Here is a 7,934-nt window from a genome sequence, read left to right on the forward strand (position 1 = left end):
GAACTCCTCTTCATCTTTGTTCTAAAGGGGTGTCCTTCTATTCTATGGCTCCATCAATACAGGGGCACCCCAAGGCTATGTGCTTAGTCCCCTTCTCTACTCATTTTATGTTTATGACTGTGTCTAAGCATTGCTGCAATGCCACATACAAGTTTGCTGATAAGGCCGAATCAAAGATGGTGATGAATCAGCATATAGGAGGGAGACTGAAAATCTGGCTGAGTGGTGCCACAGCAACAACCTCTTATTCAATGTCAGCAAGACCAAGGAGCTGATTATTAACTTCAGGAGAAGGAAACCAGAGATTCATGAGCCAGTCCTTATCAAAGGTTGGAGTGGACAGGGTCAGCAACTTTTAAATTCCTTGGAGTTATAATTTCGGAGGAACTGTCCTGGGCCCAGCACATAAGTGCAACTCCAAAGGAAGCACGACAGCGCCTCTACTTCCTTAAGAATTTGCAAATATTCGACCTGACATCTAAAACTTTGACAAACTTCTATAGATGTGTAGTAGAGAGTATATTGACTGGTTGCATCACAGCCTGGTATGGAAATACCAATGCCCTTGTATGGAAAATCTTACAAAAAGTAGTGGATATGGCCCAGTCCATCGCAGGTAAAGCCCTCCCCCCCACTAAGCACATCTGCATGAAGCACTGTCATAGGAAAGCAGCAGCCATCATCCTGGACACCCACCACACAGGTCATGTTCTCCTCTCACTGCTGCCATCAGAAAGAAGGTAGAGGAGCCTCAGGACTCACACTACCAGTTTCAAGAACAGTTATTACCCCTCACTCATTAGGCTGTTGAACCAAAGAGGATAACTTCACTCAACTTCACTTGCCCCATCACTGGAATGTTCCCACAACCTATGGACTCACTTTCAAGGACTCTTCATCTCATGTTCTCAATATTTATTGCTTATTTAGTTATTGTTATTATTTCTTTCTTTTTGTATTTCCAGTTTGTTGTCTTTTATACACTGTTGGTGTGGTCTTTCATTGATTCTATAATGGATTTATTGAGTATGCCTGCAAGAAAATGAACCTCAGGTTTGTATATGGTAACTTTGATAATAAATTTACTTTGAACTTTGCCCTCTGGTCTAAACATTCTAATTACATGTATGGCTTGTTTTGTGAAGCCAGTCAAGAAATAACTTGTGTTTTGTATCTTCAGAAACTAATCAAAAGAAAATCACAGGAACCAGGGTATTTGTTTACATAGTTTTTCTTTTTTCTCTTTTTTTAAGAGAGGAGCTCACATAGTTGGACATGGTCATTTAATGATGTGTACATTCATGTACTTCTTACATATAACCCATAATGAATTGTATAAACAAAGAAAGAATGCTTAATCAAATAATATATTTACAATATTACTCAAATGTTACTGAAATATTAAATACACTATATTCCTCCCTGCTTAGCTATAAACTCTTAACTTAAAAACAAGAGAAAATCTGCAGATGCTGGAAATGCCAGCAACACACACAAAATGCCAGAGGAACTCAGCAGGTCAGGCAGCATCTATGGAAAAAAAGTACAGTCAACACTTTGGGCTGAGACCCTTCAACAGGCATCTCAAACATTCAAAGATTCAAGATTTAAAGTGCATTAATTATCAAAGTATGGATAGTGAATGGATCTCCAGTCAAATTGTAGTTGTCTCAGCCAATCACAGTCCCACAATGCTGGCCCTCCTAGTTATGGAACAACCAAACCCATTGTGGCCTGCTGGTTCCTGAATTTCAATGTTACAAATGCAATTTCCACAGGAATGAAATTTCCCCAGTATAAGTTCTTAGTTGGATATTTGCAAGGTTCAGTTCAGTATCTTTGAAATGCCATTCGAACTTTTAACTGAAACAGCTGAGCCAGTGTCTAATTCCATTTCAATTAATTTGCCATTTACTTCTGGTGTAAGCCATATTGCTTGCCTCTTGTTTTCACATTTGAATCTCAAGGCTACCCAGTACTGTATCACTCTCATTATCAGATTTTTCATCAACAACATGCAGATTAGTGCTCTTTTTGAAACTGCAACTTGACTTTTATCTTTTTTTCCTCCTTGTCCAGTCCATTTATTTTTGTCTGCCCAACACGCTCTTTGTATATATCCTACTTTATTGCATTTTCTACAATTTCACTTTTAAACCTACATTGGTCTGAAGTATATGAGCCCCTGCCACAATGGTAACATAATTTGTTCAGCCTAGAAGGTTTCTGCTTAGACATTGTGATTTTGTTCACAGCTGCTTTCATTCCTGACTTCAGCTCAATTGCGCCTCTGGCTGCTGTTTCCATTGATACAGTAATTTCAACTGCTCTTTTAAATGTGAGTGGTTCTTCAGTTAACAGCCATTTTTGAATGCTTTCGTCTGAGATGCTACAAACTAAGTTATCTCACAGTGCATCATTAAGCCCATCACTGAACTGAACATGCTCGGACAATTTCTTCAATTCAGTTATGAAAGCTGAAATGGACTCCCCTTCCTTTTGATTCTGCTTATGAATCAAGAATAGTTATAGTTGATTCTGCAATCAACAATAGTTTTGGTTCTGAATGTTCTTCCATTACATTCACAATATCAGCAAAGCTCATTTTGGTTGGAGCAGTAAACTTCTAACTGAATGGTATGATTTCCATACATTGCACTCAGCAACACTAGCACTAGTTTCTCATGTACTATTTCATTTCCTTCAAAATACTGCTCAATTTGTTCAGTGTACATCATCTAGTTATCTGTTGTGCAAGGAACTTGTCGATCTTTCCAATGTACCCAGCAATTTCTGCTTTTATTATTATTATTATCATCATCATCATTATCATCGTAACCCGGTACTCACAGTTAATGAATCTATGGCTTGTTAACTTCGTCCATTTTTTGCCTGTTTTTAAAAGTCGATCGTCTGTCTCTCCTTCAGAAAAAGAACGTGCTGCACTTCGACAGGTAGGCAGTCGTCTCAGGTTCGTTTTAAAATTTCCTCATCATTACCATTATACTTTGTAACTCCAGATACAAATCAAAAGAAAAACATAGGAGCCAGGATATTTGTCTACTGAGTTTTTCATTTCCCTTTTTTTAGTGAGGCGCTCACAGGTGACGTGGTCGCTTAATGATCTATGCCATTTGCATATTTCTGACACGTAACATTTCAAGAGGACGAGAATACAAAAGCAAGGATGTAACATCGAGACTTTGAGACTTTGTAAAGCACTGATGAGGCCTCACTTGGAGTATTGTGAGTAGATTTGGGCCCCTTATGTTAGAAAGGATGTGCTGAAACTGGAGAGGGTTCAAAGGAGGTTCATGAAAATGATTCCAGGATTGCGTGGCTTGTACTATTAAGAATGTTTGATGGCTCTGGACTTCTACTCACTGGAAGTCAGAAGAATGAGGGGTGACCTAATTGAAACATTGAAGGTGAAAGGCTTGATAGAGTGCATGTGGAGAGGATGTTTCCTATGGTGAGAGTGTCTAAGACCTGAGCACACAGCCTCAGAATAGAGGGGCATCCTTTTAGAGTGGAGATGAGGAAAGTGGTGAATCTGTGGAATCTGTTGCTACAGGCAGCTGTGGAGGCCAAGTCTTTATGTATATTAAGGCAGGGGTTGATAGATTTTTGATTGGTCAGGGCACAAAGGGATACAGAGAGAAGGCAGGAGATTGGGGCTGAAAGGGAAAATGAATCAGGCATGATGAAATGGTGGAGCAGGCTCGATGGACCAAATGGTCTAATTCTGCTCCTAATATCTTATGGTCTTATAACCCATAATTAATTAGGTAAACAAAGAATACTTGATCAAATAATATTTTTACAGTATTACACAAATACTAATGAAATATTAAAAACACTACGATAACAACAGTTCCAGTGATGTTCAGCAGTTTGCCGAAGAGATGTCATATGCATATCATCTATTGACATATTAGATATACATATACCATATATAATTAACTCTTCGATGCACAATCTGTGTCTAATTTATGTCCGTTAATATCGTTCCTGAGGAACACTGCAGAATTTTTTTCAGTCCAGTCTCTTCAGCATTAACAACTCTTCGCTTTTTGTTACAATATTTGCCTAATTTCTACATATCATATTAGTATGAGTGTTACCACTGGGTTCGTTTGTCAAAAGATCTTTTCAGAATGACTGGTCTCAGAGTAATGCTAAAGCTACATAGCCACAACTTGCATTAGTGAATTGCTTTTAACACAGTAGGAAGATACTTTGTACAAGTTTTATCACATTGACTTTACCACCTGAGGGTCTGGTGGCATTGAGATTGTTATTGGTCTTGGTCTAACAGCAAGAAGCCTAGATAATTGATCCGGCAACACATGTTTGAATCCTCCGTGTTCGCTAGGGAATTAAATAAAACTGAGTACAGTATCACTAAGGACGATCACGAAGGCTCTGGAGTGGAATAAGAAACAGCCGGCCAATTGTATCCTAGAGGAAAGGAAATTTTCTCTCCTTTTATACTCCAGACCCAACAGCATGGCTGCCTGCAAACCATTCACTTTACAGATGAAGCAGGGATGGATAATAATTGCCAGCCAGAACTAATAATAGTGAGTTGATGCACAAGATTTTAGTTTTCAATCTCAATCTGTGCTGAATTTCTGATCACAGAGAAAAAAAACTTGTATTTAAATCCTGCCTTCTGAAAGTATTTTGTATCCAAATAAATACATATTTTTAAATTGTCACCGTTTCAATGTAGGAAATTATAGCAGTAAGTGATAGGTTGTACATACCAAGTTCTCAGGAAGAGCAATGTGCTAAATACTAGAAAATCTGTTTTTAATTATATCAATTACAGGATAAGTTATTACTGGCCAGGACACCAGGGAGAACCCTTCTCTTTCTTCAAAGCAGAATGATAATGCGTCAGATAACAATACCGCCTCATAGCTCTGGGACCTCAGTTTGATTCTGACCTTGAGAGCAGTCTGTGTGGAGATTGCATGTTGTCCCCATGACCATGAGATTCTATTGGGTGCTCCATTGGGGCCCCTCATTTCTGAAGATTAACTACTGTAAATTAATTTGTAAGTAATTCTTGGTGTAAGGAAGTGGCAAGAATAGTCAAAAAGAAGTTAATGCATGAGGAAATATAAAGAACAGGGTTATAAGAGAAAGAAAGTTAAAGATCTGCTTTATTTGTCGCATATACATATATACCTCGGTGCCTAGGTCTTGTGCACAATACTGTATTAATCTTATGTATTGCACTGTACTGCTGCCACAAAAAGAAAACAAATTTCATGACATATGTAGGTGATGACAAACCTGATTCTGATATTGGTCTCTATTGTGGACTGACAGTGGGAAGGGGGAATGGTGAGAGGAATAATGATTGGAAAAAAGGGAGGGAGGGGAAGCATTGGAGAGACATTCTAATAATAAACCAGTTATTAGGAATCAAATGACCTTGTCTGCTGTCACAAGGCTGGGTGTGTCTATATCTGCACCACCTCTCAGCCCTAGCACACCTTCTCCGCCACCTGCCCCACACCCATCCCACAGTGCTCTACCCTCACCATTCCCAATATCCTTTGCTCCCACTAGATTACAACTCACTTTCTGCTCCATGTTGACAAATAGAATACTGTGCAAAAGTCTTAGGCACCTTAGCTAGATATATATATACACACACACCAAGACTTTTGCACAGTACTGTAAATGAAGCATACAGTGAAATGCTCTGTTTACGCCAACTCAAATCAGTAAGGGCTGTGCTGAGAGCAGCCTGCAAGTGTTGCCATACTTCCTACTCCAGCATAGCATGCCCACAATTTACTAACCCTAACTATATCTCTTTGGAATGTGGGAAAAAACCAGAGCACCTGGAGAAAACTTGTGTGGTCATGGGAAAAATGTACAAGCTCCTTTCAGATAGCAGTGCAAATTGAACCCTGATCACTGGCGCTGTAAAACAATGTTGCTAACCTTTCCATTACCAGGCCACCTCTATACTGTATGTACCTATGGGAAATGAGAGTAATCAAATAGCTCTGCTGAGAGCTTGTGAAACTTGATGGGTGGAATGGCCTGTATAGTAATAAGTAAAGTGTTGACAGGGAACTTTTAATATCCATCTGAGAAAGCAGATGGGAACTTCAGCAAGTGTCTTAGCTGCAAGATTAAACCTCCAGCAGTGTGGCAATCCCTCAATGCAACACGGGATTGGCAGCGTAAATTTAGGTAATGTCTCAAGTCTCTAAGAAAGGCTTTAAATATTCAACCTTGCATCCCAGAGGTGAGAATGTTGTCAACTGGGCCATGAGTGACACAATGAGCACTATCATTATTGAACTTAGTATTGAAGAGGAAAGAATCAAAAGGAGCTAATGCCTCTGCTTTATTACTTATGAAAAATCAAGTTTGCAGAATTTTTCATACAGAATATGTGAGCCGGTCCTGTTCAGCCAATATACTGTTTATTATCATTGAGAAAGTGGACGAAATACATGATTAAATTGGGCCTTGATACACCATGCTTGTATAGCCTAATATCACTTTCTGCCTCATCTCACATTTGAAATATGCGCACTTGTATAAGATATGGGGCAATCAATATCCATAAATCATCTTTCCAGCAATGATTTACCATTGATCTTCAAAAGGATGATGAAAATGAGTCTATCTCAAAAATCCATCAGTTAAATAGATCAGTACCTACAATATTCCCATCTGAGAGAAGCTGATTTTTAACTGCATAAATCAGTTACTAGAGTACAGTATCATTTTTACAGTTTATAGCATGTCTGAAGTGTTTACTAAAAAAAGCGAATGTGCCTTTATGGAGCACTTTTAACAACCTCATGGCATTCCCATCTCTCACAGCTAATTAATTACATTTGAAGGGTGATCAATGCCGTATTAAAGGGATGGGTTTTAGCCAGTTTCTGCACATTCAATTTCAAGCAAGCAACTGGACATGACCAGAGAATGAAAAAGTATCCACGGCATCTCAGTATAGAAGGTTACATATACAGGCTATCCCTACATACAATCAAGCTCCCAAAATATGCATATATTTTATTCCTACAAATGGCAGAACTAGTTCTCTCTTTCTGTCTCTCAGCTCCCTCCATTTAGTAATTGTTCTTTTTAATCAGTCTTGTATGTTGATACCATTTATTACAACACTGGAGGTATGGGTACCACATTGAGTTTTCTTGTGTGTTTTCTGACTTATGAACAAAATTGACCAATTTTTGACTGTAAAAAAGGGTGTAAGAAAGGAAAGCATTCATTACCTGGGTACAGCCTTGATCTTTAAGAAAACAGCCGCTTAAAAGAAGGAATAATCTAACACAAGAGTTTCTGGTATTAATTGTCATAAGGAATTTTATGCTTTGAGGAGTGAATTATTATTGAACAATAGCCGACGATATAATTTAATATAGCTCCCATCAGAGTATGGATATTGATTTTAACCAATGTTTCGATGACAAACTCTGCCATCTTCATCACCATTCTTTTAACCAATGTTTCCTGACAAACTCTGCCAATTGAAGAAACAAATAAAGTCACAATGGTGTGTGAGTTTGACCAAAACTTCCAGGTAGTAGAGTGACAAATTTGGTAAATGTAGTCTGAATGTGTGGTGACAGAATCCAGGCCCAGAGTGTATTGGTGCAACAGGGCCTGGGTCTTCGAGCGAGGAGCAACCCGATATTTGAAAGGTTTAAACACAAGACTGGATGGATTGAAAAAGCAGGATGTCAGAGCCAGAGGTGAGGGCGGGGCTGGTTCTGCTCGCTGCTCTGCAATATTTACTCCGCTCTTCACCGGGCTGAGGCTGCGGGCCTGCTCCGGTTGCTCCGGGCTTCATGTCTGTGAGCTCTGTGACATTTTGCTGTGCTGTATGATGAACTAAAGCTGAGGCTGTGGTCCTGCTGTGGCTGCTCCAG

Source organism: Mobula hypostoma, chromosome 18 (genome assembly GCF_963921235.1).
Source record: "Mobula hypostoma chromosome 18, sMobHyp1.1, whole genome shotgun sequence".
Classification (NCBI taxonomy): Eukaryota; Metazoa; Chordata; class Chondrichthyes; order Myliobatiformes; family Myliobatidae; genus Mobula; species Mobula hypostoma.